We start from the raw sequence: 26,225 nt of genomic DNA on the forward strand, positions 1-26,225 counted from the left end.
TATCTGAAGAATGCACTGCATTCATAAGCAAACCATCTAGTCTGGCTGTGGATTCCTGGGAACACACCCTCAACACAGAGTTAGCAAAGGCACAGAACAGCTGCAGCCACAGGCCAAAAGAAAATTTTGCATGTACCTGCCTGGAAAGATTGCTGGGCCTAGATGGGGTTTTTTCAACATCACCATCCAAAAGCATTTACTCTAATAAACATACTGAGATGAAATAATGATCATGTCACCAGTGCATAAGAAGGATAATAAGATATTAATATACAGTCCAAATAAATTCAACTCCCTTTGAGAGAAATAGCTAACTGGCCAATATGTATGCATCGATTTAACTTACAAAAGGGAGTAGAGTTGCTCATTGGATTACACTGAGAATAGTGATTAACAGACTGCCAATTCTAATATGAATTTTGTCTCTGCCCACGTGGAGGTTTAACATTCATTTCATTCTTATGCATAAAATTCCGCTACTAATTTTTTTTTTCAATTTTAAACTCTATGTGCCCTCTCAGTAAGGGAAAAAAAACGAGGCAAGGATTTAAAATGAAACGAGAAAGTCTCACTCTCCCCTTTTAATATATGCAAGCATGTATCTATTTATGTCTTTAAAATATAAAATTATACTCCACATACTGCATTCCCAACTTGGTGTTTAATATTCATTAACTTATTTAATAGATATTTCCTGAGCACCTACTATGCACCTGATACTTTAAGGCTCTGAGGAATTGAATTCAAGAGTCTGTCCTCAGAGCTTAGAGTCTAGGGGGAGAAGAAAGAGAGAGATCAAATAGATAAATAAATACACAATTATGTATAAATATATAATTTGCATTGTATAAAATAAATAATTAGAAATTGTGAAGCATGGTGATGAAAAGTAGTAGGAATGGGAAACAGATTGAGGGAGACCTATTCAGTAAGGGGTTCTGAGCACTTATGTGAGAAGGAGACAATAGGGGTGAGACACAAAGAACAAGCCATCAGCTATCCTTAGAGCCAAAAAGAAGACAGTGTTTCAATCAAAGAGATTATTATATATAAAAGACCCTAAGGTAGTCATAATGGCTCCATTTGTTTGGTATCCTTATAAACCTCATTGTCTAGAAGAGGAAACTGAGGCCCTGTGAGCCTCAGGAACTTTCTCCAAGTCCTACAGTAACTGCTGCAAGAGCTCACCTAGCTTTAGAATTGGATATAAGTTAGTTTTTGAACTGCTCAACAGTTTGACTATATCCCAAGGCTTCAGATATGAATTTTCCCAGAATAAGCTATCTGCTCAAAAAACAATCACACCTGTTGCTGTTTTGTTGTTATCATTATCTTCCATTACAGAAGCAAATTCTCCACTAACCATTCCGGAAGCCAAAAGCACATGGTAGTGGCAGGAATTCCTCCTTCATATGACCTGCCAGAACCATGGTGCCGTCCATGAGTGGGTCCAGGATGCTACTAAGTATCTGCATTCGATAGGTCACCCCGCATTGCTGCCCTTTTAACCCTTCCCATAAGCAGGTCTTAGAGTTGGAAAGTAATCTGAATGCACAAAGGGCCAAGGAAGCCTCTCTTTTTGATGTCTATTTATACCCTTACTAGCTAGATGGGAATCCATCCTTAAGAACCCAGCATCCACTACTAAAGATGAAAAACAGAAACCACCAGGTCAAAGCATGAGTCCCAGTGGGAAGTTATTAGTGTCATCTCGGCATCACTCTCCGTCTGGTCCATCACCGTCCATGGACAGTCAATGCACATTGCGCAAGGCAGTGGTGACAGTGCATTCCATTCCGTGGGCTGCATGTGCACGTCTGGGTGTGTGTTCTTCATTGCAAGGAACACAATAATGGGTACTTATTGATCACCTATCTATGGCCAGTCCCCTTAAGGAGGGCAGTATATTTACAAAGGATAAAGAATAGAGGAAGCAAACTGAAGTTCTAATGTCTACATTAAGAATGGTTGAGATTCATTCCCAATATTTTCTACTTGGCAACAATTCTGGTATCTTCAATTAAATCAAATATTTTTTAAAAATGTTAAGGAATTAGAGAGGACTGCTTTCATCATAGGAGGATTTCAGTGAAGAAATGTAGACAGTTTCTTTTTAATTAAATTCCTTACAGGCAGCAGTTTTATTCATTGACTCCCCAACCAGTTAGCAGAGTGCTTTGCACACCGTAAGGTGGAAATAAATTGGTGAATAGTAATAATAGATTTATGACTGCATGGAAACACAGTGAATTTGCAATGGTGGTGAGATTCTTGCCTCAAACCTCCTACTGAATTTTGTTAAGGAATCTACTGCAGACAGTGCTCTATTACCAGGTCCACTCACATTTTCACTTCCTCCTCCTTTCTCAGTGCTTAAGTGGTACAGAAGATCTATGAAGAATTGAAATAAATAAATGCATAATTATGTTCATTTATAATGCATTAAAACAGCTACATATATTTGCCCAAGGTATGTGTGCTGATCTGGCCTGTGGGTAAAGAGCATGCATTTTATAACCTTTTCAGAATGTTCATATTTCTTGGCTGTTATGACTTCTACATTAGAGCAGAACTAACACACACAAATGTTTAAAAAGCCAACTGTCTGCTCTTAGATGGATTTCTCACTATACAGTACGTCCTCAAGGGGAGGATCCCCAGAGCAAACACACCTGCCATCATGTACAACACACGTGATGCTTTTCCTTAACATGCAGTGGCCACTTTGTCATTTCCCCTCCTTGGATGCATATTAAATGTATTTAATAAAAGAAACAACTATGGGGCAATATGCTCATCAGAGCAATAGCCATAAAATGGCATGAAAATAAGTGATTTTAAAAATGTTGGAACTTTGCTGATGTCTGGGATGCGGAAACCCATTGGGAAATGTAGAATATCTTGAAGAAAGGTGGAAGGGGGAGTAGCATCTTGGTGAGAAACACTACAGTAGTGTGTGTTACGCACGCCAATCGGTGAGGCCAGTGGGCTGAGATGAGTCCTAGTCACAGGTGGAAAAAACAAGACCCAGAGAAGCTAAGCATCTTGTGTAGCAACACCGACTAATTAGTCATGGAGCCGAAACTCAGCTAGCCTGACATCAGTCCGTGCTGTTTCCACATGGTTCCATCCTCTAGAATGGTCTTATTATCTTTGCTTTATTATTACTGGCTTGCAAGGAGACCCTTAAACATCTGTCTCAAGGGCCTGGAATATGAATCTATTTCAGAAACAGTAATTCACCATATAAAATTGATTTCATTTAAAACTGTAATACTTGGCTGGTTTTGGGGGTGGGGATGGACTGGGGTCACAGACATTTGAATTGACTCAACTAACAGCTCTCTGTCAACCTCCAATTTCCAAAACAGCCCATGGTCAGTCTCCATACAGCTCCTCAACACCTAGGGGATGTGAAAACCAAAACACTCTCGCTGGCTAAGGATTTCCCATCTTTTGCATTTGCTTCTACCTTTCCTAAAGGAAAAGCACATCTCTCTCTCTCTCTCTCTCTCTCTCTCTCTCTCTCTCTCTCTCTCTCTCTCACACACACACACACACACACACACACACACACACACACACACACACATACACACACACACAAAGTTTGGGGAAACCAGGCAGCCTTTCATACCCTTGCTTATCGTGTTTGTCATCAAAACTTTAGATCATGGCTCTAATTTTTTTTCCAGAAACGTCTTCACATGGCTGTTTTCACGTGGTGTTTGTGCATGTGTGTAAGGGTATTCACAAATATGGGAGCCTTTTGGAGCTGAAACATTAAATGGCCTTGGCGAATCTGAACGCCTCTCCTTGAAAGCTGGGTTTATTTTGGCAACTTTGCTTTTCTCCCCAGTTACCCCTGACCTCCGGTACTATGGCTGTGGATTATTTTTTACCAAGGGAGATACTTAGGCATGGACTGGAGGAGATAAGTGATATGGTCAAATCACAACTGCCAAAGCTTGAAATTCCTGACCACTTTAACAGCTCTTGCTGACCTCTAAATGAAACGCCACCTTTGGTTATTAACATGTCTCTCTCTACTTTTATGATTTTTCGGAACATAATTTGTCACAGTTTTTATCTACACAGAGCAAGCTTTAAGCTTTTAAAAATGTGAGTTATCTTTTTACAACTCCTAACAATTACACATCGTGGAACAGGCTTCTCTGAAAACCCGTTATGAAAAACTGGCGTGGAGCATGTCTTCTGCCCTGGAGTGGCTTTTGCCACCTGGAATTCTAGATTTCTGAATTCTTGCCATGGAGCTGCAGGGGCTGAGGAACGGGGAACCAGGAATTGAACTTGGAAATGCCTTGTGAGATCAGGAAGATAAATTGGGGGCAGAGAAATGAATTTTTCTTGTTCTGTGCATGTTGGAGCATGCTGCAACAGAGTGGCTTCTGTTTGAGAGGGTTTGCTCTCACCCAGGCCACCTGCTTGCCCTGTGATGTTTTTTGGGGGGCTCCTGGGCCACTGTTTCAGCCCTCAAGTGCTTGGGTCATTGCAGGATGAAATTCCTGGGCTCTAGCTTCCAAAAGGTTGCTGTGCTAACCTCTCTCCTTCCCCACTGTGAGCCAAGGGAAAGCCTTTTAACAAACCAGTGCAGCATATGGTTCAGCACCTAAACTCTGCAGGCAGAGCTTGGGTTCAAATCCTGGATCTGAAATCCAGGGTTGTGAAACTTTGAGCAAATTGTTTAACCTCTCTGAGGCTCAGTTTCTTCATCTGTAAAATGGGACTAATAATCATCACACACCATCCCCCTCTGCCCCCAAGGCTGCCTAAAGAAGTAAATGACCCATGCAAGGCACTTAGAAGAGGATTCAATAAATGTTAGTTGTTCTCTTCATTTCATGCTTTTATCCTTGTGTGTTAGCACAGAGCTGGGGGTAGGGCCAGAAGCACAGCGTGGGAAGCAGAGGGAACAAGGCCTGCCTTCCTGCCATTTTTAATAAAGTAAAAGGTTTTATTTCATGGCTGTTAAGATTAGAATAATGAGTTGGCAGAGGAATCGGTGTGAAGACTGGGAGCAGCTTTTTCCATAGGAGATGAAAGAAATACCCAGAGCAGGCTGCAAAATGGGGGAGCCTCACCAGGCGCAGGCTCCCCTAGGAGGATGGCTCCTCCCGGTGAACCCCGGGCAAGCTTCTGCACCCCATAGATGCTCAGTAAATGGTAGAAGGAAGAACAAAATGGGCAAATGGCAACTTGCAGGTTATCAGTCCTTATTGCCAAGGTGCAACCTCTGCTCCCCAAGGGGGCTCCCGGAAAAGTAAAGGGGGCTCCCGTTCCCAGGCAGAGGAAAGATTTCTTTTATTATTATTGAGATGAAATTTATTTAACACACAGTTAACAAAACTTCTACATAAAAGAGAGAGAGTGAGCGCGTGCAAAAGTGGAGGCCTCTGATGTGCCGAGTTCTTTCACATATCATCTCATTTAAGCATCAGAACCACGGGAACAGTGGTTATAGTTTCTACAGAAGGGAACTGACAAATGAGGTAGGAATAGTTTGTTAGGAAGAAAGGCAGATGTGGAGAAGGTAGGAAACTTACCCCAACTCACCCAAGGGTGGCTCAGCTGGGACCTGAACCCAGAGGCCACCAGCTGCCTCCAAAGCCTGCCCCACTGCTTCCCCCCCCCACCCTCCACCTGGAAAGTTTGTGGGAGACCCCTGATGCCTAAGCCTCCTCCCTGCCCAACTCAAGCTGGGTTCCACGGAAGATCATTGCTGCACATACTGTGCCGTGGCTGAGGGGCCCTCTGCTCCCCCCACAGATGGGTAAATGGAGATACCCCAGTCATAGAAGACTCATTCCCTGCCTTGGCAGCTCCTGCCTCCTTCTTAAAGGAACAATTAAAAGACTCTCTTCCAGGAAGTGATTTTTTTTTTTCTTCTTTCCAGGACCACTGTCTGCCTCAGCCCCAGGAGTAAAACATTCCCCTTGCTCCCGTCTCCCTGGCAGGAAATCTATTCCGAAAGGATGTTGATGATCCTCGTCAGCACTTATTTCCTTTACATTATTTTGATTCCGTTATTTCTCATTATAATCCCAATATGCTTTGGCAGCCTGGCTTTGCAGATGGGAGCAAACAAAGACCTTGTCGTCCGTGAGCCGCACCTGCGGACTTGGCTCCAGGGTGGTTTCTACTCCCGGGCAGGGCCGGGCTGGCGGGCTAGAGCCAATCTGCACGGTTGGCAAACACCCAGAGGCGGCCGAGACTCCCGGGCGGCGGGATGCACAGGCGAGAGGGCAGGGGCTGGGGCGTTGACTGGGCTAGGGCTTTGCCCTCGAGTCTCTCCTTAAGGAGAGGGTCATTCTTTGAGAGCAGCAGCCTTCATCTCCTGCACTGTTTGGTTCCTCCGAAGGGAGGGACACTCTGCCGAACCAGCCCTCTGTGCTAGTCCCATTTCGGATGCCTGCCCCCTCGCAGCCCCCTTTTAGGGGAACAGACTTACAGCCAGCCCTGGGGGCCCAGGCAGCCATGTTTGTGCCAGCTCCTCTCCTGTCACCCCAGGGGCCAGGATCAGAGGAAGGTCCTGGCCTGCAGGGCAGCCCACCCAGGGGCCACACGGTGACCCATGACACAGATGCCTGGCCAAGCAGGTTCTCCCGCTTCTGGCCATTTGAACTACGACATTTAAGTCTAAACCAGTGATTGGCAGGATTTCAAGTGGAAAGGGATGTGTACAGCAGTGCTTGAGGGATGCTGGGCTGAGTGCACTGAAGAGCAAGCAAAAGGAATATCAAAAAAAAAAAAGGTTAAAAAAAAGGAATAAACAAGCAGAGGAACACAACCGATGATAATGAAGATAATAACAGGTAGAGGCGAACATTGTTGAGTGTTTATTTATGCTAAGTATGGTCCCCAAAACCCTATATGTACCTCATTTTTCCCCCACAAAAATCCACGAAACAGGTTTTGCAATGTTCCCTGTTTTACGGATAGGAAATTAGCTAATTTATCACAGGTGTCTTATTCTAAAGTCCGCATTCTTTATCATCATGTTCTCTATGTAGCTGCTCAGGATATTCTCAATAAAGGGAGCAAAATAAAGCCAGGATCCAGAGTGAAGCAGACACATACCCAGCACAACACGGAAGCCCCAGCTCAGAGCTGCGGCAGACCCTGTCCAGGTCTAGGTTCAGCCTGGCGGAGCAAACAGCCGCCTTCCATTCTTGCGGTAACTTGATTGGATCTCTATTCCTGGCAGCCAGGAGTCAGACTGAATATCTTCCTTCCAGACTCTGTCTAAAAGTCTTTTCAGCTGTGAGGCTCTCGACTTCCTCAATATCCCACAAGCCAAAACTCTCCCTCCGTCCCCTGGGCTTCCCCAACAGTCTGCTCATACATCTTTCACTGCCTCTGTCTCACTGCATCTTGAGTATTTGTTTACGGATCTGTTTTCCCAGCTAGATGGGGCACATATTCATTTCCAAGTCCCAGCACATGGCATAGTTCCTAAGGTATAGTAGATGATCACTAAATGCTCATTGAATTCACTCACTCTTCCGACTGGCCTATGTGGAGTGCTCATAATGCACCAGGAATTGTTCTAGGCTACGGGGTTGGCAAACTAGAGCCCATGGCCAAAATGGCCACCTGACTGTTTCCCATAAATAAAATTTTATGAGCATACAGCTTTGCTCATTTGTGCATATGCTGTCTATGGTTACTTTCGTGCTACAACAGCAAGAGTTGAGCAGTTTGTGAGAGAGACTTTATGGCCCACAAAACCAAAGACATTTACTCTCAGGACTTCACAGAAAAAAAATGCCAGCCTCTATTCTAGGCCAATGGTTCCCAAACTTGTCTGCCTGTTTGAATTACCTGAAAAACATCAACACTTACTGTTACCTGTGTCCCACCCCAGAGACTGTGCTCAGAGATGGTTCTGGCCTGGGCTTTGGGATTTTTAAATGACACCCAGGAGACTGCAAAGTGCAGATAAATTTGAGAACCACTGTGCTAGGCACTGAAGATTAGCCAGTCAGGAGTGTGGCACTTTTAGTGAATAAATACTCACAGAAACTTCAAGCTGGAAAAAGCCTTGGCCAGCTCAATCCACCTAACTGGTAGCTAAAGACTCAGATCTGGAAAGAGCAGCTGAATTGTCCAAGACCACACGGCCTCAATCTCCATGTCCTGGTCTCCTTCTCCTGTGACTCTGCAGCGGCTTATTGCCTCTGATCCTACTCTGCCCTGAGAAAATGACTGCAGTGGGGTCAAGACTGAACCCAAGAGCTCAAGACATTTCGACGGAAGGAACCTTAGTCAGGGTTCCAGAGGACCTCAGGGTCAGAGGTATTTAAAAAGCCCTGATACTTCATTGGCTTAACAGAATGAAGATAAGAGCAAGGACTGAGCTGAGGATGACTCAGAAATTAAGAGAAAAAACCTTCAAACCCTGTGGAAAATCTTAAGTACATATAAATGTGCATATTTTTCTATTGCACTAACTAGAACATAAGCTCCCTGAGGGCAGTGCCTTTGCACACCCAGAACTTAGTATAACGATAAGTAAGCACTCAGAGTCTTTGACTGGTTGGATGGATGGATGGATGGATGGATGGATGGATGAAAACTCAAAGCAGAGACCCTCAGTGGTCTTGCCTTAAGTAAGTCAGTATTTCTCTGGCTCCTAGACTGTGCCTTGGGAACATAGCTAGGAAGTAGAGAGAAGCCATCTTTGCACTGATGAAACTTACATTGTAGTGAGAGAGACAGACAGCAAACAAGGGACACCATCAATGAGAAAAACATCATTTCACATGGTGATCAGTATTAGGAAGAGAAGAAAACGTGAAACGTGATAAAGGGGAGCTACTTGAGATAGAATAGACTTTCCAAAGAGGTGCATCTGAGCTGAAACCAAGGAATAGAAGGAGGAGGGACGCCAGGCAGAGCCAACAGCCAGGCGGAGACCCAGAGCTGTGGGCATATTTAGTGTGTTCCAGCACAGAGGCTCGTGTGGTGGGCCCTGGGACGCATGCTTTGGGCTGAAGTTGAAGAGCAGCCCCAGGCTGTGGGGGCTCCCCATTCTGAAAGCGATGGGAAAGTTTGTTCACAGGTGGGGGTGAGGTGAGCCAATGTGAGATTTTCAAAGATCACGCAGCCCAGCACAGTTGGCTTGGCAAGATGGAAGGTAGGGAAGATGCAGTCAGTTTGAGAATGAGGGGGTCACTGAGAAAGAAGGGGAGAGAGAGAGAAGAAAATCAGACATGCAGGAAATGTCCTTCCAGTTAGTTGTGTATTAGACTGAATAATTCCCATGGCCCAAACCACCCAAGAGGAGGCTTCTCAATGTCTTGAAGTCTTGGGGTACCAGCCACATCCGTATGTAGTCAACAAACTAGAAGACCAATCTTTCATGCGTGGAGTTTCCTTGGCCCTACTATGAGAACTTGGGCTGCTCCAGAGAAGGTGTTAGTCCTACAGGATGGCCACCCTCCCACCACAATGTCCCCACAGGTCAGGGCTGGAGGCACCCTTGAGGGTGCACCAAAGTGGCTTAGGTGCAGCAACCCTCCTGGGCCCGCCCCATGCCCATGTGGACCAGGCTTGGTGAGTTGCTGCAGCTTTTAAAGAATATGTGTCCATTTAAGCAGATTGTATCAGGGGTTTAAACTCCAGAGGAAAAGAAGGATACTCACAGCAAAAGAAGTTTCTCTTTCATGGTTGTTCAAAGAAGTGGAAAACACAAGATGAGAAAAGCTTGATTCTGTTTTGTACGTCCCCAGGCACAATGCACTCGCCTGGAAAAAAGCCTCTTTTGACCAACGGACAATATGCCACCAGGAAGGCAGTTCAGTGTAGTGGTCGAAGAGGAGGTTTCTAGAATGCCCCGGTTCAAATCCCAACTTGATGGGTCACAGAAGCTCTCCAAGGCTCAGGTTCTTAGTCTTTAAAATTGGTCAATAATAGTACCATAGCACGGGTGGTGGGGTAGGGGAATTCCTGGGAAGACAGTAGACAGCAGAGGTGCTCGAAGATGGCTGCACATGGGAGCTGCTGGGGACATTTGAAAAGCACTGATGTCTTCCTCCCACCCCCAGACATTCTGATTTAACAGTTTTGGGGTGCAATGGAGGCATCAAGTTTCAAAAGCTCGTAAGTGATTCTAATTACAGTAAAGTTTGGAAACCTCTGGCTTAAAGCACTTAACAGACCTTGTAAGTGCCCTACAATCCTCAGCTGATATGGGTGTGCACGACCCTAACTCTTTTCCACCATGGTTAGGAGAATGGGTGCCTGGGGCCAGCATGGTCTTGTACAAATATCCACAACTCTGCAGGTATATAGCTGCATATGTCACTTAACCTCTCTGAAGCCAGTTTACGTATCTGTAAAATGGGACAACAGGTCTACCTCGTATAGTGAAATGGCTGGGATTAGTTCAGTGAACAAATAGAAGACATTTACTGAACATCCTGGCATATAGCGTGTATTAAATAGAAGACATTATTTGGGTTAATAATTGCTTATGGTAGAATACTTTCCCAATCTATCTCCTCCACCACAAGGCCACATGAGCTTGTTGTCCTTATCCAGGTTTTCTTACCTAAGGAAAGGGGAGCACAGGGTCCCGTCAAAGCACAGAGCTTTGGAAGCAGCTTAATGCTGCTTTGTTCTTTAAATAGTGCGCAGCACATGGCTTACTCTGTTTATCTGCCTGTCAAAATCGATGGTGTAAATAATGAAGCTCTGTGATATTTGAATATTTCTACCACTCATATTTTTCATTCTAATTAAAGCCAGAATGTTCCTTTTAGAAATCAGTATGAATAATAAAAACCCAGCTACCTGAACATACTACTGCAGTTTTTTTTTTAAATATTGTTTTTATTTTTTTATTTTTACTATTATTTTTAAAGTGAAGAACATTTGATTATGTGCAGACCTCCATGTGAAACTCCTGATGGCCAGGACCTGCTGTTTCCCTTCCCTTCCTGGACCCCACTATTATCAAGGCTCTCATGGGTGTGGGTAAGGACACTGATGACAGCCTTTTCTTTGGGGCCATCCCCAGAGAGGGACTTCCATGAGATCCCAGGGGTTTGACATAAACTGAAGCACCTGCAGGGGCACCCCAGCCAGGTTGCCGGTGACCCTACAGCTTACCCAACAGAGGGGAAGTATGGCCTGGCTCCCATAAGGAAAATGTATTAGTGCCCTCTTGCTGCTGTAACAAATTGCCACATGCTTTGTTGCTTAACACAATGCACATCTATTTCAGGATATTTCTGGAGGTCAGAGGCCAAAGTGGGTCTCACTGGGTTGAAATCAAGGGGTCCTTGCATTCCTTCTGGGAACTCTAGAGGGAAACCCGTTTCTTTGCCTCTTCCTGTGTCTAGAAGCCGGCCGCCTTCCTTGTCTCCTGGGCCCTTCCTGCATCTTCAGGGCACATCCCTGCAACCTGTGCTTCATCCCACATCTCCCTTTCTCATTTTGACCCTCTTGCCCCTTCTTAAAAGACTCTCCCGATGACATTGGGCCCAGCCAGATAATCCAGAATAAGCTCATCCGGACGTCAGTTGATTAGCAACTTTAATTCCATCTGTAACCTTAATTTTCCCATAATACAATCAGAGCTGCCAGGGAGTAGGATGCGGACATCTTTGAGAGGGGCCAAGGAGGAAAGGAAAGATGGCGGGAGATAATATTCCCTCCTAGGGCCTTTTGAACCAGGTGGCAGAGTCAGCCCACTCTTGCCTGCTAGACATACGAGTCTAATTCATCAGCATCGGAGGCTTGTGGTTAGATACTGTGTTTGTGCGTGTGCATGTACATGTGTGTGTGCATGTACATGTGTGTATGCATGTGTGTGTCTCACGCCATGGCGGCAAAGGCCTTTTCTTGCACTTGACCTCAATTTGGTCTCCCTGCCTGACTTTCACTTCTGCATTTCTTGCCTAACTCCCACTCAACCCTCCGGAGTCACCCGCTCCCAAGAACTGGCCCAGACAGCTCACCCCCAGCTCAGGCTTTGCCCAGGTAATCCACTGTATCCCATGCTACTTGAAATACACCACATGGCTGAAGTGCAAATGACTTGAAATAATCCATGTAAAGTGCTCATGACAAGGCCGAGTATATCTAAGTGCTCAGTCATTGTTCAACCATTGTCGTCATCATCATGATCATCATCATCACTATCTTTCTTGTTATCACTTCATCGTCATTCTGATAAGTCTCAGAAGAAGGGGGTATGGTTCTCCACACCCTGATTAAGGAGGTTCAGGAGCATTGGCGGAAAAGGTATCCCCCAAACTCTGGTTCCCAAATAGAATCCAGGTTTCCATAATTTAGGCAAAGATACTGAGAACCCTAATGGCAAAGCCTCAGCATGGCCTGAGAGCAAAGAAAACTGGCACCACATCCTTTGGGTCGTTTCCCATGTTCTGACCACTTTAGGAAAAGCAGGGGCTTGAATGTGGATGTGGCCCAGCTGGGGTCTCTCGGAGAACGTGAAAGGAGCCGGTGCTAAGATTTCCTGAGCCTGCAAGCTAGGGAAAGCTCCCGGATGAGGGCACGGATGGCGCATCAGAAGCTGCAGAATCACACACCTGGCCGCTTTGCCTGTTGATCAGTGGAAGGGGGGAGCCAAAGCAGTGAGGCCTTTCTCCCAGTTTGCCTATAATGGTGCCGATACATGCCTGTAATCCTGACATCATTATTAACAACCGCCTGCTTTCATCTCTAAAGCATCCTGGTTGGCAAAGTAAATTGTCTGGTCACTCTAGTTGAAGTTCACCCAGGTGTGTACCTGCCCATATGCAACCCCAGTGTTGGCCAAGAACTCCTAACCATAACCCTGATCTCAATTATAATCATGGTCATGAATAATAACCACAGCTCGTGCCATGGGCCTAACATGTTCTCAGTGGGGCACTTGTGCCCCCCCCAGGGGACATCCAGCAACGGCTAGAGACATTTTTGGTGGTCACGACTCGGGGAGGGAGGTGTTACTGGCATTTAGTGGGCAGAGACCAGGGATGCCGCTAAATATCCTGCAGTGCACAGGACAGCGCCCACCAGAAAGAATGATTTGTCCCTAAATGGCAGTATGGCTGTCATTGAGAGACCCGGGGGGCCCTTAGTGGGGGTGGGGGTGGGGCTTTGAGACCTACTGTTTAGATTTGAATTCTGACTACAACTCTGGCTCCCTGGGCAATTTCTTAATCTCTGTGGGCTGCAGTTTCTTCTTCAGCCAGTGGGGCTCGGAGGGTCCCTAAATAAGCAGGTGAAATAACCCATGTTGTTCTTGCAGCCAGAGCTTTGTGCTCTAGGGGAGTCCTTCCCAAGCATCATTTTATTTACCCCTCAGTTTCCTCAGCTCCAAAAAGCAGACTGATGCCTGTTTCCCGGGTTTCCTCTCAGGATGAAAGCTACAGTATCCGTTGATTTGGATCTGACTATCCCAGCCCTCCCTACAAAGCAAATAGGACAGACATTATTTCCCAGTGTGCAATGCAATTGATAAATGGGGAAACTGAGTCTCTGCTGTGCCAGAGATTGGAAATTGGAGCCAGGCATCCCGGCGCCCAAGCTCTGTCTTGTCTTTGGCCATCGTGCTTGTTTGTGAAACCCTGACAGTTGACTTTCAACCTTTTTTTATTGGGAATGAATGTTGAGAAATGTGCTCTGCCCCTGCTGGGGTATCCTCCACCCCCACCCCCAGGCAGGAGGAGGTGTCCCATCCGAGCCCAGCCAGTGGCCAAAGTCTGGACGGCTGAATGGCCCCCCACAGGGAGGGGCCTGATAAGCACCCGAAGGCTGACACACGCAGGCGTCCAGTCCTGGGGCGAGGACTCTGAGCCCCCGATAAGGAGGCTCAGCCCTGCCCTCAAGGGAAGCCGCAGATTTCACCAGGAAGTCCAGAGGTCGGCTTTGGGGAGGCCTTGGACCTTGTCCTCTGCAATCTCCCAACATCCTGCTTCAGGGTGTTGGGCTCTGAGCTCTGGTCAGTGCTCCTTCTGCTCCCTGTCGCTGTTGCCCCCATGGGCTCACCCTCTCAAGGGGCATTTCTGCATTTCCTTTCTTGCTCCCTGAACTACCTGTGGCTTGTTCACTCTGTTTCAGCTAGATTCTGACTTAGCCTTTTATTGAGCATCTGCTATATGCCAGGCGCTCTCTCCAAAACCTTGTTCTGCCCACCTCATCCTTCATCCCCAATTCCAGAAGGAAGCTCGTTTCCAAGATGGTAAGTTGCCCAGAGTCTCACAGCTTCTAAGTGGTAGAGCTGGCCTTTAAATCCAGGTTCTTCTGAAAATGTACTTCATGTATTTTGTTGGGTAGGGAGAGCCCCCCACTTCAGCTTGTGAATCTTTCTGCAAAATGAGCCAGTCCATGTGGCGACACTAAATTAATGAGGGGAAATGTGGCCATGAGCTTTAGAAAAAGTCGTAAGGCCAGTATTCCACCACCCCAACATTCTGATCCGTCCCCTCACAGAAAGAGTTCAATCAATCCTAATAAAGGGGAGGATAATATAGATCAGCCTGCGAATATCTGGGCCTCATGGTAGGCAAGATTCAGGAAGCCAGAAGGAAAAGAGCACATAGCAGCTCTGAGGAAAGCAAGAGGACAGAGAGGCTGGGGAAAAAAGATGCTGTGGCAGCAGGTGGGAAGCTGAAGTGGGTGCTCCCCAGGTGAAGCGGGTTCATTGACGGTGACCCTCACACAAATGCTGGCTGCCACTCCCCAGCAGCTTCTGTGGGCCAAGGATCCTCCAGACAGATTCCACGCCCCCTGCCACCCCTAGTCCACTTAATCTTTACCGCAGCCTTGTGAATTGGGTGTTATTGTTATCCCCGTTTTACAGATGAGAAAACTGAGGCCAAGAGCAGTTAAGCGCCAAGCCCAGGGTCACTCACCTACTAAGTGGCAGGAGTCTGGGTGTGGAGTCAGTGAAGCCTGGGTTTGAATTCAGACACTGTCACTTAGTAGCTGCCTGAGACTTTGAGCACAGGTTTAACTTTTCAGAGCCTCAGTTTACTTATCTGTAAAATGGGGAGTGGTGGTCCTCACTTTGTAAGACCTTTCAGGCAAAAGTGAGGATTAGATGAGAAAATGAACGTTGGCTTGACACCGTATCTGGGGTATAGAAAAAACAGGTAAAAGGAAGATGTTATCCAGGGTTTAAACCCAGAAGTGTGTGACTCCAAAGTTCCTTCCAGTTTCCACTGTGAAGGAGAAGGGGAGAGATAGAGAGAGAGAGGGAAAGTGTGTGTGTGTGCCGGGCTTGGGAAGGGGAGAAGAAGAGCCCTCCTTTTGAGCTCTGCTGCAGGAGGGTCAGGCCAACTTCCACCCCTTCCCCTTTGAGTAACGACACGGGGCCTTCCTGATGGGCCTCCTCACCCACAGGCCAAGCCGGCCAGCGGGAGCCTCACCGGAAGCCCTGGGATGCTGCTGGCTTGTGAGCACTTGGAAGGGCTCAGGGACAGGTCAGGCTGGGTGGGGCCTGGCCAGCCTCCAGGAGCAGGGCTGGCGCCCGGGCTGAGGCCAGAGACAGGCCAAGGTCGGCCAGCAGGGCCTGAGGGGAAAGGTGGAGGTGCTGGGGGTGGGGCCCGATGAAGGCTAAGAGGCCCGGGTGCCTGGCAGGGCAGGTTCCAGAGCCCCGGTGACTGTCAGCAGACCCAGAGGGAGAGGAGGCTTCACCGGCCATCAGCCAAGATGGTGGCATCTCTTCTCCCTCGTCCCCCAGAGGCCTGAGGCAGAGAATCTACCCCCGCCTGGGGGGTCCATGAGGAGGTGCACTGAGGTGGGGTCGGGGAGAGATAGATGTCTTAACCCACAAGCTCAAGATGAGCCCAGAGAGCAGGAACGGGTGAGGCAGGGCTGTTTGGAGGCCTGGAGACTTCTGGTTCTTTCTCTACACTCGATGACCCTGTACCACAATGGAAAGGCCACGGGTGCAGGCGTCAGGCAGACCTGGGGGAAACCCTGCCTCTAACGTGCCGTTGCTCTTTGACTCAGCAGGTGACTTAACCTGCACTTCAGTTTCCTCATCTGTAACCGTGGAGCATACCGTGGCTGGGCAGGGTTGAGCGTCCTCGTCAGCACAGGCTACCATGTTGGTTAGCGCCGCACAGGGGCTTTACGGATCCGTCTGTCTTCCCCGCTAAACCGAAAGCTCCAGGAAAGCAGGACTCTGCTCCTTCAGCCCCTAATTGTCTGCGGCTAAGAGAGGTGCAGGGCAGGAGCTCAGGGTGTGTTCAACGAATACCTGGGCAGGAATAATACAACTGCCACTGGGAGGCTGGCACAGGGGCTCAGAGGGGAGGAAGCCCAGGGATCCCTGGGTTGCTGGCTCAACCTCAGGATGGCTCCATGGTGCAGAAGTGTGTGTGTGTGTGTGTGTGTGCGTGTGTGTGTGTGTGAGGCGGGGTGGGGGGGGGGTTGCTGATCATGAGACTGACCCTTACCCCCAGCTCTGCAAATACCCCGGCTGGAAGTATCTTTCTCAGCCAAGGCTCGTCTCTGTTTTTGCCTCCCTAAAAGCTCCTCCTTGGGGAGCCTTGCCTGACCCATCAGGCTGGACCAGGCCCACCTGCCTCCACATTCCAGCAAGACCCGCAGCACATTGAGATTGTTCTTTCCTCTCCCACGTTGTTCTGTGAGCTCCTGGGGCCGGGCCACTGCAGAGAACTGATTCTGCATGCTGTTAGCACTCCATATATATTTCTGAATGATCAGATGGACCAGAGGGTCACTCAGACACCAAACATCACCTGAGGAATCAGAGGTAGGAACAGGGGCTCAGGAGCCTGGGGGGCCACTCCCTCCCCCAGATGGATTTCCCAAGGGGTTTTCTCTGCGGCCTGGACTCCTGGGAAGGAACGAGGGGTGGGGCTTCACTGCAAGGTGCGTCTCACCTGGGGCACGTGGAGGTAGGAGAATGATAAATAAATTCACATCCACCCAAGCATAGGGCCACACATCCTCACACGTTTCTAGAAACAACACCTGAAATTGTTTTGAAACACTTTCCACTGTGATCTGATACAGTTATTTGCCAAGACAGATGGAGATGTCTAATTTCTGGGGACTCTTGAACTGCATTTTAGCATACAGATTTTTAAAAGAATGTTCCCCTTTAAGAGCTGGAGGAAGGCTCCTGAGAAGGGGTGGAGTTTTACCGGGTGCCCCCAGCCCAACTATCTGCTTGTGACTATTAACCTAATGACTCACAAGGAGATGAAAAGAGCTGCAATCTTTCCTTTTTTTTTTTTTTTTTTTTTTTTTTAGCAGCCTGAACTCTATTTATTCCTAACTGTGAGTAAGACCGGGACGTCTCCCCGGTGGATGACAGCAAGGCAAGAACTGAACTTGCGAAACCAAAAAGGGAAAATCTCAGATTTGCATGGAAGTGTCAGCCTGGCTTCCTGGTTATTAGCAAAATCCCCATGGTGGCAGTTAATGAATTTGCAAGTCCCCAAACCTGATATTTTTCCCCCTTGGTCTCATTTACCTGTGCATTTCCACGTTCATTCATTCACTCATTCACTCATTCAACAAGTACTTAGGGAGCCGCTACAGATTGCAGGTACAGTTGGTTAGTGCTGGGGTGTCACAGGGATTAGATGTGGAGGGTCCCATCTGCAAAGCGGTGACACTGTGGGACCCCTGAGATCCCCAGATGCCGCAGGGTGGGTGGTGTCCACACCCGTGACCCCCAGCTAAAACACTTAGTCCATGTCATCTAAGAACCCACTGGCCTTTATCCTGGGGCCCTGTGGGAGGGGCAGAGGCTGGGGAGTGGAAGGGCCCCCCCCCCCCACCGCGATAAATATCCTCTGGCGTGTCTCCCCATATTCCAGTGAAGTCTGAGCGAGAGACCCTGGGCACGTACACAGGGCCATTGCTTCACCCTCCGGATGAAGAAATCCATTGACCCGCAGCATTTCAGAAGTGAAGTTTCAAATGATCTGAGAAAGGGAAGGGCTTTGGGCCAGAAACTTGGAGCAACAACAAACAGACCACACTGCAGAATCTTCTTAGCTGACAAATTTCATTTACGCCACCTGAGGAGGCAGCGACGCTGCTCTTTTGTTCTCCGTTTAATCACGCGCGCCAGTTTTTCCTTCTTGTCCCAGGTAGAAAAAGGATGTTCTTGGACACACACCCTTTATCCCCTCAAATCCCTTTAATGCCAAACATGCAGTGCCGTTTATTTTTTCACAATGTCAAAGTTCTGCAGCAAACCATCGACTCTGGGCAAAGCTCTCATGTTCATCCAGGTCTAATTTATGGTCTTAATAGCAATAAATGTACCCAGGCTTCGTGTCAGCAGTCACCATCACTGATCTTTATTGAGCACTTGCATTATCTTATTTAATCCTCACAGCCTCACTTGGAGGGAGGAAGTGCGGCCTTCCTTTTGGAGAAGAGGAACTTAAGACTTGAAGTTGCAGATGCTATCACTTTCCCCTTCCCTCGGGTCTCAACATTTCAGGGCACTTCTCCTGCACTTGCACGTCCAGGTGCCAGCTCCCCTAGCTCTTTGTCCAGGGAGAGACGGGAGCAGCCCTCAGCCAACCACTGATGGGGCCATCGTCCCTCAGGTGGGAGCATGCTGAGGTATGTGCTTTGCCCTGCCCCTGGAAGTCCCCAGAAAGATCCATCACCTGCTTGATGAAGACGCATGACCGGTGTCCTTCCTTTGCGGTCCCTTTGCTTGATTCCCTACTATTGCTTCCCGGGATCACCTCCCACATAAATGGCTTGCCTTCAGATCATTGCCTCCAAGTCTATTTCCTACAGAAGCCAAACCCAGACAGAGTGGTTGGGCCACCTGCCCGAGGAGCATGGAAGTAGGGTTGACACTGGGATTTGAATCCTGCTTCCCAGGACCCCAAAGCCTGGGGAATGGATGCATAACCTTACAAACCCCCAGACCTCTGGTGCAGCAGATAGGCAGAACCAGTTCGCGCCCTTCCCTGGATGGAGGATGGAAGGGAGGCCTCGGATACAGGGGACCCTGCCCCAAGTCCTGGAGCCAGCTAGGGGCCAGGCACGGTGTCTGCTGACTCCTTGTCTAGTGCTCTCGGCAAACGGAAGCGGCTGACCCGCGGAGAACCTGGGTGCTGAGGCCGCTGGCCAGCACCCCAGCTTGGAGAGAGGCACCTAACTTTTCCCTGATCTGCTCCCCCCATTTCTGGCGTGGACTAATATGCAAGGTTGGCACCAGGGAGGGTGTCGTCTGGCAGCTCCATCTTTCACGTGGAACATTAAGCCGAGGTCCTGCACAGCCTTGAACATTAACCATCCCTTGGTACCCATGAAGAAGAGCTACGGGTTTTATTAACCTCAGTGTTCCGGACACACTGCACACGCGACGCCGTCATTAACCCACCTCCAGGCTGGGGACAGGGGCCTCTGCGCCAGCACTGTTCCAAGAGCACAGGCCCCACGAAATGCCTTCAATAATTTAAGGAAACTACCAAAATGTGACCATAAAGGATATAACTTCACCTCAAGGATGGCGATCCATAAAGATTTTGTGATAGTAAAAACTGTGCTTTGTTCTGTTACAAGCCCTTTGAAAGTTTGTGGGTGTGTGTGCATGTGTGTGCATGCGTGTGTGTGCGTGTGTGTGCTGGGGGTTGGGGGGTGAAGTCACGTTCCTGCATTTGGGATTTAGCTGAACTCATGGTTTAATAATTCCTCACATCATAACTGTAGCATGACCCGTTAACAACAGCTCAGCCCGCAGTGGAAGTCCCACTGGTAATCTCGGAAACACGTCGTATCGCTCATTTCTTCCCTGTGTCAAAGGTTTTTTTTTTTTTTTTTCCACTTCCAGACATACAGCTTCATTATAAGAATGGAGTGAGAACAAGATCACGCCCTCTGTCCTGGTGCACGTGAATTTGTAAATTTAAACACTGGTCCAGTTTAGCTGCCCCGAGAATGCCTCCTTACTGGTTGATGGACTTTTAATTTGCACCCCTTTTGCGGGCTTTCAATTTGCCACTGACAGTCAAGGAGTGAGGTGGGATATTGCAGGGGAAGGAGTCAGGCCGAAGGTTCCTAGGAAAGGAATTCCTTGGAAGCAGATGGAACTTTCCGTACAATTTTGTACACTAAAAAGTTGGTGCCATAGCAGAATGGGTAATTAAATATAATATATGGCCTTTTACTTGGAAACAATAAAATAGCATGGTGGGTAGAGTGATGGTTAAAAGTTTTAGGGATAGAAGAGCTAGGATCAGATCCCACCTCCGTGATTTATTATTTCACTGAATTTTCATAAGCTGCTTAAAATCACTGCACCTTAACTTCTTTATCTGTAAACTGAAATTAATAATGATTCATCACAAGGTCCCTCCCTTCTTTCCTTCCTTTTATTTATTCTTTCCTATCTTCCATCCTTCCTATTTCTCCTCCTCTCTCCTTCCCTTTTTCCGTGTGTTCTATATCCTTCCTCAAACAACATATTGAACCCCTATAATATACCAGAAACTCAACTTGTTGCCGGAGGAATGGAGAGGTAAAGGAGGACTTCCTGAGCCCAAAGGCTTCACTCCAGCATTTGCTGGAAAGATCAGATGAGGAGCACTCTGCAAATCAGAAAGAGTTGTAAAAATAGGCGTATTTTCACTATGACTGCAGAGGTACACATATTTATCATGGTTGTTTTAATTAGCATTGCACACAGACTGGGGTTTTTGAGTTGTGCCCTCCTCCACCCACCGTAGGGAGGAGAAGCAGGGTCACTGCAGAGAACACGTAACTGGCACCCCCTGGAGTTGTGCTGTGTGACAGCGCTGGAGGGAAGACCAAATAAGTGGGTTCTGGGTTCTACTCCCACCTTTCCACCGGGGCAGCAGCTCTTTTTATGTGCCTTATAAATTGGATGTCTATTCTACGAATCCACTGCAAAAAAAATTTATAATAATTTTTCAAATCCAGTAATCTCAGGGGTTAACAAACACCTTTCAACTGAATTTGGGAACCATATGATCATATTAAAAGGAAAAAGCAATTTTATTTTTTTTCCCTCTAAGAAACACATACAAAAAGATTCTCAAATAACTCTGTCCTTATTCTGTCCACTCAGAACACCTGGGTTTCTGAGCAGCCAGGTGGTTCTGAGCCTTTCATTACCTGCTAGAGCTGAGTTAGCTTGCTCTGTAGTTGGGCTCCAGCATTTCCCACGACAGGTACCCATGTCTTAACACAACAGCCCCTGGGCTCTCTCTGCAGGGACAAAGTCCACCCAAGGGCAGCAATTTGACTTACATAGAGTAGCAAGAACCCTCATTACACTCCAGCTCGCCAAATCTCTCTGTGGCTCCTGGCATTGTGCACATACTGATATTCAATTGGGATCCGCTGCAACAAACCTTGGGGTAAAGGAGGGGACTATAGTGGGGGACAGGGGTATGGGCATAAGAGGCCATCCCATACTCTGTGAAGGCCAGACCAGCACTGTCCAACGGAACGTTCTACAGTGATGAGCGTGTTCTGTGTTGACGCAGTCCAATGCAGTCACCATCACGTGTAGTTATTGATCACTCAAATTGTGGCTAGTGAGACTGAGAACCTGAAATTTAGTCTTATTTAATTGTAATTACATTTTAATAGCCGCCTATGGCTGGTGGCCATCATATTGGACAGCACAGCTCTAAACATATGCAAGCCTGTGAGTACGCCAGATCATGGCCAAAGTTTTTCATATCCTAGTTCAATTCATCCATCTGGTCAATAGGTAATTATTGCACCTTCAGTATGGGTCATATCTTGTGCTAGGTACTGATGTGGAAGGAAATATAAAGTTAGACAGGTCCCTGATCTTCAGGAGCTCGTATTCTATTGAGGGAGTCACACATGGTAACCAATAACATGTAAGTGCTATGACAGAAGCATCTCCATCAGGGCATGAAAGCAGAGAGGAAAGGGCACAGGGAATGCATGGAAGGCTGCATGGAGGAAGCAGCATTTAAGCTGCTCACTTAAAGATAGGTAGCCATTTGTCTTGTAGAGAAAGGGAAGGGCATCCTGGCAGAGAAAAAGCATGGATGAAAGCTCAAAACCATGATTTAACTATAGAATGGTGGTAACTTGTAGAACGGCTGGCATTTGGGTGTGACGTGGGGCCGGGTGGGGAAAGGGAGGCCAGAGATCACCCTTTGCATGGAAGTCAGGACTAAATTTTGAAGAACCTTCCATGGTGTCCCAGGAAGTTTGGACCTCATGTGAATTTAGAATCTCTTGACTTTTCCTTAGTTGTTGGTCTTTTGGACCCTTACCTGCTGCCAAATGAAATGGCCCCACCCAGCTTACTTTCCCCTCTTTCCTGTCCTTCAAGTCTCAGAGGCCTGCCTTCTCCGGAAGCCTTCTTTGATCTCACCTATTTATTACATCCCTCCCTTTTCCAATTGTGGTTTCCAGCACAGTCACTGTTAGACAGTTTTCCAGTATGTTCTTGATGTTGTTTGCCTTGCAGGTTTCCAACAAGATCCCGAAGTCCTGGTAGCTGGGACCTCACATTTTCATGATTGCTTGTCCCCAGTGTGTTACCAAGAGCAGAGCAGGTTCTCAGGAAATAACTCAGTTAGTGGATTGATTTGGTTGGATGTGTCACATCCCTACTGACTTTGGCCAGGACATTGGTATAAATAATTGTAATTATTGTGCTTTGGATACATGAGTTGCACCCCCAGTATCTATATCCTGCACCCTTCAATTCTGATAATGAGCCTCATTGTCACTCAAGGAGTCCACTGGCCCAATCCACACAGCTAGGAGGGGCGAAGCGTCCACAGCAAAGCTTCCGCCACGGCTGGTGGGGAGGGCCCTGGAGACCCTGGCTGGGGCAGGAGGAGGCTACAGCTCTGCAGGAGTCCGACTGATCCTCTTGACATCTAAGTCAACCTGGAGACCCTGTCGCCCTGGACAATGGAGCCTGTCTACACACTGAGCTGGGTCCTCCAGCCACTTCAGTCAAAATGAAAATCAATTACCACAAGATTTATTTTGGTCGTTCCTGACATCCAGTCGCTTCCAACTGTTGTCTTTATTTTCTGAATTGCTTCTTGGAACTTTCTAAGTCCACCACGTTTTTGTTCCTCCAGGTTTTCTCATGCTAAACTCTGACTCTGCCTGGAAGCCCCTGACAAACCCCTCTCCTGAGTCTTCACTCAGGTAGTCCACACTGGGTGATCTCCCCAACCACCCCAGACAGCCTTGGGCCACAATAAACACAGCTCAGTGCCATGGCATACAGAAAGTATCAAAAGCTCAACAAATGGTAGCTGTTGTTACTACGATTATAAGGTCACCTTGTGTTATACCTTGTTCTTCCTCTGAGCATATTTAACACCTAACACAGGCCAGGCACAGAGCGGGTGAGTTTTGAATGAGGAAATCCTATCATTACCGCGCAAATGAATGAGCCAGGTCCCAGCATTCGGAGCTCTGTCATCTGGGGTAATTTAGAAATAAAACGTAATAATACAACATGACAAAAAGGAGATGTTGGGAATGTGGATGTAACGGATGCAAGCCCACAAAGGTGAGCCACAGCTGCTGTCCAGAGAAGGAGTCTGCTGAGACTACGGGGGAGGGAGGGGGGGGAAAGGGGGTCTCGGGTGATGCCAGCTGTGAGCAGGTGGTCCACGACCAGGCAGAGATGTCGGAGAAGGACCCTGCTCCTTCAGGGGCCTCGGGTCCATCTTCCCTCCATCATGAGGTGTACACTATTGGAGCTGGCAGATGTGGTCAAACCCCAGTCCTATGGTTGAGTGTTCTATGAAGTATCTAAGTCAGGGGCTCCAAGCACAGTTCTATTGATGGCGAGGCCGGATCATTCCTTGTGGGTACCACCAGCAGGATACCCAACAGCCTCCCTGACCACAGCACCCCCTTCCCGAGTAGTGACAGTTGCCCCCAGTTGAGAAACACTGCTCTGAGCTGAGCCTTGGTTTCGTCAGCTGTAAAATGGGGTTAAAAGTTCTGACAGGGCCAGGCAGTGGTCAGGGTCAAATGAGGTGAGAGCAGGAAAGCACGTAGCCCAGGGCCTGCGCCAGGCATCCCGGCCCTGCTGGAGGACAGAGGAAAGACTTTCCGCCCCCATCCACGCCCCGGGAGTTCTGTGGGGCTGTGCAAGAGATACCAGGGGAAGAGGTGACCCATCAGTCCTTGTCCTGAAATCCCACACGACTCAGCAGCTCCCGGGCCATGCTCCCCTGGACTTGTAGGTCTGTAAATACGGGACTTATCAGGACAAGCATCTGTGAGGGTTAAAGCAGGAAGTCCTTACAGCTTCCTGTGAAAACACAAGTGGCGAAACTTGGATAAACAGTAAGTAGAGAAAAGATATTCATTTCCAAGCAGCCCCAAGAAGTTGTTCCTCTCTCTGCCCACCCCCCTCTCAAATACATGCACACACACACACACACACACACACACACACCACATATGTGCTCCCTCCAATAAGATACAGCATACAATAGTTATAAAAGCATACATTGTGGAGTCAGACTCTGGTTCAAATCCCAATTCTGCTACTTACTAGCTGTGTGAGCTTGATCCAGATTCTTTACCTCTCTGAGCCATCTTTTCTCTCTACTTTCCAGAGTTTACATGAGAGTTAAGTGAAACCATGTGTGACAATAATATAGGTATTTCTTGCACAGGTAATGTCCACTGTGGGACCAGGTGCCAGGCACCTAGTAAATACTCAAATAATACTTCCTCTTCTTCTCAATAATCATATGGTTGCAATCCCCCCTCCCTGTGGTTGCTGGGGCTGAAGCACCCCACCACAGCGCATCACCCACTGGAGAGGGAAGCTCAGCAAATCAAGGGCCAGGCAGAGTGATAAGCAATGGAAAGAGGATGGACCCTGGGTCAGACACACCTGAGTTCAAATCCTGACCCTGCCACTCACTAACCAGACAAGTCCCCTTGGCCACCTGGGCTCACAAGTGCATCCCTTCTGTACCTCTGGGCCAGCACTGCCTTTGCCACTTCGGTGGCTGCAGACGTTCATTGTCTCCTCTACCCTCCTAGCAAACATTGACTGAGTTCTTGTACTTCATCACACCCTGAACCAAGTGTGAGGGGTGCAGAGGTGTACAAGACATGGCTCCTGTCCTCAAGAAAGCCAAGCCCTCCAAGATCAAAACACGACTGTATTAATCAGAAGTTATCATCTAAGTTATGCTGTAACAACTAGCAGCCCCCACATCTCAGTAGCATAAAACAACGGAGATTTATTTCTCGTGCACGTAAGGTCCACTGTGGGACCAGGAGATAGCAGAGGAGGACACTTGTCTTCCATGTGTGAACTTAGCATTCCAGAATGTTCAAATCTCATGGTACCCCGATAATAAAAGGGTGTTCCTAATCACTGAGGCGAGGGAAGAAAGAACCCGGGGGCTCCTGCTGAGCTTTCGAATGCCTCCACCCATCCATGACGCACACGTTTCCCTCCACATTTCACTGGACAGGGCAAGTAACATGCCAGGCCTGACCTCAGGGGCCATGTGTCCACGGGAGGGGAGAGCTGGAAGTCTGGGTGAGCAGCTCCCACATCGACCACAACCCAGGATGAGCTCTCAACGCTGAGCTCCAGGCCGGTGGGCATCTTGCTAGTCATGTGTTCTTTCGTTTGATTAACACAGCACAGGGCCTGGCACGACAGAAACTAAAAGGATTCTGGAGGAACGAAGGAAAGGAAGGAAGGAAGGAAGGAAGGGGGGAGAGAGGGAAAGTTATTGGGTTGCTCAGGATTCTATTTGTCAAGGAACCCCTCTGTGTCCAGGAACAGGGCTGCAACTTGAGGCAAAGTTTCCTTAAATTAGGAATGGTTCAATTTGTGGTCGAATTCAAATCCTGAGTTGTTTTTCCTTCTACAGCTACAACAGCTTGTCTAGCCTCAGGGCACCACCCCCTCCCCTGTGGCTGTGCCGTATTAGACAGAGGATGGGCTGTGGGGTCAGTTAGATCTGAATTTGATTCCTAGAGCCTCTCCTCTGGAGGTGCGTGCCTTTATTCAGCCTTGTGCCTCAGCTTCCTCATCTATAACTCAGTGACCCCTCTAAAGTCACAGACCTGCAGCAAAAGCTTACTTCCCTCTTCCCTTTGGGGACCACACCCTCAGATCCTCTGGGACCTCATATTACAGCCCTGGAATGTCACTCCCCATAAAAATCTGAACTTCCCACCAGGCATCCCTGCCTCCTTTCAGCAAAACGCCATGT

General features: G+C 47.9%; 1 protein-coding gene and 1 long non-coding RNA gene across 2 annotated transcripts in view; one reads left to right on the forward strand and one right to left on the reverse strand.

The window, feature by feature from the left end:
- The window catches only part of MAF (MAF bZIP transcription factor), a 337,846-nt gene that overhangs the window by 152,381 nt on the left and 159,240 nt on the right, over positions 1-26,225 (reverse strand). The window lies entirely within an intron of this gene.
- Positions 13,799-19,499, forward strand: LOC119518935. Its single transcript, XR_005213891.1, has 3 exons — positions 13,799-14,215; positions 16,516-16,759; positions 17,835-19,499. It is a non-coding gene; the product is annotated as an uncharacterized LOC119518935 (long non-coding RNA).

Source organism: Choloepus didactylus, chromosome 22, assembly GCF_015220235.1.
Source record: "Choloepus didactylus isolate mChoDid1 chromosome 22, mChoDid1.pri, whole genome shotgun sequence".
NCBI lineage: Eukaryota > Metazoa > Chordata > Mammalia > Pilosa > Megalonychidae > Choloepus > Choloepus didactylus.